The following is a 5,257-nucleotide window of genomic DNA, read 5'->3' on the forward strand; positions in this document are numbered from 1 at the left end:
ATCTTTAAATATAAGTATTATTTTAATTTATTAGATGTATTAATTATTTTTTAAAAGAAATTATTTTAATATTATTAATTTATCATCAAATATAAAATATCAAGTTTGATACGTTCAAATACCAAATTTATTTAAGGAACATTAACACAAAAAATAAGCATATTAAATATATTACTAATTTTTTAAATAAGAGTAAAAACTTAATAAGTGCTTTTTAAAAGAGACAAAGATACTAAAACATTAAAAACAAAAATAAAATTTAAAATAAATATTTGTTCAAAAATAGATTAAAATAATTATAAGGAAAAAAACTATTATTTAAAAAAAAAATAAAAACCTAATAATTACATTAAAAAAAAAGGACAAAATGGTGTTCCTTTATATATTTCTCTTCTTCTAAAGGAGAGCAAAGCGTGGCTACCTGTGTTTCTCTCAATTTTCTTTGACCTCACAAGTCATTGTACTATCAAACTAACGTCACTTCCCGAGATGGCCAAAAAGCGAATATCAGTTTCTAGGGTTTCCGATTCCCCCGTCGTTCGTCGAACAAAGGAAGCTGCCTCCGACGCTGTCTTCGTAACGAAAAAGCTTCTCCGTAGCACCGGCAAGGCTGCCTGGATCGCCGGAACAAGTTTTCTTATACTTGTTGTCCCTCTCATCATAGCCATGGACCGTGAGCAGCAGATCAATGAGCTTGAATCTCAACAGGCTAACATCCTTGGAACTCCTTCTCCTCACTCACTTACCCTTCCGAACTAAACCCTCTCCACTTTGAGGTTTATTTTTATCTTTTTTTAATTTCATTTTTGAAATTTTGACATTGTAGGTTTTGATTTTGTGTTGGTACTATGGATTTATAAATTTGTTTGAATTTAATTTGCATTATGATTATATGGTTATAATGCGATTTGGTGAACATGGAATTGTTGGTTGTTTCTGTTAGTTTTTATACGATTTTTGGAGTTGTTGTTTCAAAGCCTGATGAGGTTGGGGATTTTATTGTGTTTGCTAGGGTTTTAGATAAAGGTCTGTGATTTCAATTTGGGCTATGGCATAATGGTTTTTGATTTGCTGAAAGCCTGAAACTGCAATGCCACCATGATTGAAGCTGTATCGACTGCATTTGAATGTAACTCTCTGCATTATTAAGTATTCTGTACTGTTACGGCAGCCACTATTTAAAATCCTAGTGCCTATCTATTAACTGTTTGTGTTGGAAATGAGAGTTTTGGATTATTCTTTTGGATTCAAAGGGATTTTGATTGTTTAATTATGCTATTATTTAGTTGAATGAATGGTTTTGCTGTTTTTTGGATGATTCTTTTGGATTTCTGAGCCCTGCCAGTTTATTAGTCAAAGGACTTGATAGAAAAGTTCTAAAAACCCTTTAATTACTTGATAATTCTAACCCTTTAATTTTTTGGATGATATCTGTTGGACACAGAATTTTGGAATGTGAAACTGGAATTTGGTATATGTTTGTTTGGTTGAATGAATGGTTTTTGCCTTTCTAGATTTACTTGCCTGTGTAGTTTTAGGCCTGTTAACCGGAAACGCTAATGTTGCTTAATGAATTTTTTTGCAATGCTGGCTCCTTCTGAGCACTGCTAATTTTTGAGTTAAAGAGTATGATAGAAAAGTTCTGAAATGCTTACATTGGATCCATGCTTCATAGTTGTATGAAACATTGAAACCCAATATATCTGTATGCAGTATCCAATTGCACCTCTCTTGTTTTGGAATTCGAAACATAAACTTGCTTTTGTTATCAAGGTTGGGTAGTTGGGTCATTCAACATTTTAACAACTTTTCCAGTTGGGACACAGTTAATTTCATCCTTTGTGTGTTGAAACCCAATATAATGTGTATATATAATTTGTTTATGTTTGCTTGCTTACTTGTTGGTGAGTTCTTCTGACTCACCATATTAAGGTTTGGATTCAAACCCTGTGGTCCTATGACCTATGTTGATGTTATTCTAAGCGCTACAAATGTAGCTTCCAGATTGAGAGAATGTTCTCTAGTTCTTTTATCCCTATCTACTTGTTTTTGTTATTGCTGTTGTTATCTATGTCTGTTCTATGAAATTTTGTTCTATGGAATTTTGTTATCTAAGTTGCTAACAAACAATACAATATTTTTGTAAAACAAAGTTCCTGTCATTTTTTGAGTTGTTATCCGAGTTTCTTTACTCAGATGTATTATGTTAGCTTATTCACTTGATTATGGTTATAAAACTAAATTCCTGAGAGGATTGCATGGATGAATAATCTCATTATGAGAATATATTACTATGATTGTCTAGTACTATTTGTTCTTTAATAAAGTGAATGGAGTATGTTTGTTGTATTATTGTTTTCACATATTACTGTATTTGATAAATGTCTACATTATGACATTGTTGGCTGTAATGTAAAAAGTACGTGTCATCTTTCTTGCGCTAAACTGCTTCAGAATTGTTCTGGTGTCTCAGGGATTCCAAGAAATTGGGTATATCTATATATACTCTTTCACACCTGTGGCAAATGTAAATACATTTTGCTATTGACATAGACATGTTGCTGTTTAGCATACTCTTTCACACCTGTGGCAAATTTAAATACATTTTGCTATTGATATAAACATGTTGCTGTTTAGCATATGATTGCTTCACGGAAAATATATATATCGAAGGTTTCGAGGGGCTATTGCTTTTTTAGTAGACAAATTTATTAAAGTCACAACCACAACATACCATCTTCAATATTAACCCCACCATTGTCCAACTCAAACACAAGCAATATTAATGCTCAAGTTAAAGACATCTCTCTAGGCACAAGCACATGTTAATGCTCAAGCTCAAATGTATCATCTTCAGATACAAGCATCTGTTAATGCTCAAGCTTAGATTTATCCTTTTCAAACACAAACAACTCTTAATTCTCAGGCTCATATTTATCCTTTTCAAACACAAGTGCATGTTAATACTCCTCTGAGACATACAGTCTTCAGACGCCAGTATCACTTAATATCATCGAGTCTTATCCATATTCAAATGTTTTGCTTTTGAATTCATTCTATGAATGATAGTAACTAACTTGTAAATGGTTTCATTTCCTCATGTACAAATGATCTTCGATCACCAACTTTTATGATGCTTCACGAAAAATAAATGTCGAAGATTACAAGAAGCAATTGCTTTTTTAGTAGATGGATTTATTAAAAACACAACCATATCTTCTTCATTATCAACTACAAAATTATCCAACTCTAACGCAAGTACTTATTAATGCTCAAATTCAGACATACACCCTCATCAATATTAATTTTTTTTTAGACATAAACACTTATTAGCTTTAGATTTATCCTTTTCAAACACAAGCGTATGTTAATTATGCAGTTCAGATTTATGCACCTCAAAAGAAAAACACAGTAATTCTTAAGCTCAGACATATGCTCTTCAGATGCAATGACACTATTGTGGAGTCTTATCTATATTTTGTTGTTATGCTTCATAATTTTATGAATAGTAGTAATTAATTCGTGACTGATTTTACTTTCTCAATAAGTGGAAATGAAACCATTCACAAGTTGGTTACTATCATTCATAGGATTATGAAGCAAAACAAATATGGATAAAACTATTGATATTAATGTGTCTGAAGAGGGTATCTCTGGGCTTGAGCATTATGCCGTGCTTGTGTCTAAAGGGGAAAAATTTGAAGAGGATAAATCTAAGCCTAAGCATTAACAAGTGCTTGTGTATGAAGATGATATGTCTGAGCTGAGCATTAATACATGTTTGTGTCTGAACAGCGTATATCTGAGTCTGAACATTAATAGGTACTTTGTGTTGGAGGTGAATAATTTTGTGGTTGATATTGAAGAAGATATGGTTGTGTATTTAATAAATTTGTATGTTAAAAAAATTGCATTTTGAAACTTTCAGTCAAAGTATCATAGAAGTTGGAAGTTGGTGATTGAAGACCATTTGTATGAGAAAGTGAAACTTAGTAAACTGAAGTATAGGTGTAACATATTCAAGATATAAGAATGTAATGTAGTGTAACATATTCGGGATAAGAATGTAATTAAAAAAACTACATATTCAAAATCGGTTAAATTTTTTTATATATGAAGTTAATAATTAGTCAAATGAAGGAATAAATATTTATAACTGTCAAGAAATAGAATCAATATCCATATCAATTACTTACCGGTTGATTTAAAAGTATTTAACTTGAAGCCTAATAAAAAAGATATCTAGGCCTTAAAAATTATAAACATTTAATTTTAGTTCATGGAAATATAACTTTTAATTTTAACAAAATTATCATGCAACTTTAATCTTTTATTAAATCAATATATATTTTTAAATAAAATTTTATAAGTATGTTTACAAGTAATGTCTAAGGATTCATGGTAGACCATGACTAATAGTCATTGGATTAAGTTGTATGGGATCTTATGGTGTACTCATCTCACCAAAAATCCTTCCTCTTTCTTTTCTCCCCATGTCATTATCGCTAACCATAAAATTGGTCACTAGAATGGGTTCTTCTCCAATCTTCTATCAAAGCCTCATCCCTTCCCAAAATGTCCAATCTCTCCCCCTTTTCTTCCTTTTTATTTCTCTTATTTCCTTATTGTTTCCCTCTAATTTGTGGCATCTGTTAGTTTGTTCAATGACATATGATGTTTAATCTTACGACAAGATACCAATTTTTCTTTCGGTTTCGAGGAAAGGGGCAAGAACTAAAGTCTGTCATATTTGAGTTCTTGTCCCACGAACCCAGTAAAGGTGATCTGTGAACCTAGAAAAACCGTAAACGTTGACAGAGTTCCACACAAAATATTAAAAGAAAGACCTTTATGTTTTTACTTTTTTAATTGATCGATTAATTTATGTTGGAAGAGTTTTAGTAGTTATTTATTATTATGGAGACGTTTTTTCAAATTTTCTGAAATGTTATGTTATAGTAAGATGAAAATCTGTTAAATGTAAAAATGGAGATGTTTTGTATATTACACAAACAGATTTGAGATTATTCAAGTGAAAAAAAATTGAGATCTAGATTTTTGAGTGAATTATGGCTCTCTTTTGAGTGAAGAACCGTAAATGCGTTGTGCGATCACCAAGACAAATAATATCATATACGATATTTTAATTTAATGGTAATATTAAATGGTATACCGGTAACAACTTAATCAAACTCTCACATAAGGATTAGAATATATTAGAACAATTGAAAGGACTGTACGATCTAGTTTATGTCAG

The 5,257-nt window shown here is 31.0% G+C and overlaps 1 long non-coding RNA gene across 1 annotated transcript; it reads left to right on the forward strand.

Moving 5' to 3' along the window:
* The first annotated feature begins 370 nt into the window (after window positions 1-370).
* On the forward strand, window positions 371-1,318 carry LOC105851943 (uncharacterized). The gene is made up of 2 exons (XR_012162565.1): window positions 371-776; window positions 1,013-1,318. It is a non-coding gene; the product is annotated as an uncharacterized lncRNA (long non-coding RNA).
* The last annotated feature ends 3,939 nt before the right edge of the window (window positions 1,319-5,257 follow it).

Source organism: Cicer arietinum, chromosome 4 (assembly GCF_000331145.2).
Source record: "Cicer arietinum cultivar CDC Frontier isolate Library 1 chromosome 4, Cicar.CDCFrontier_v2.0, whole genome shotgun sequence".
Lineage (NCBI taxonomy): Eukaryota > Viridiplantae > Streptophyta > Magnoliopsida > Fabales > Fabaceae > Cicer > Cicer arietinum.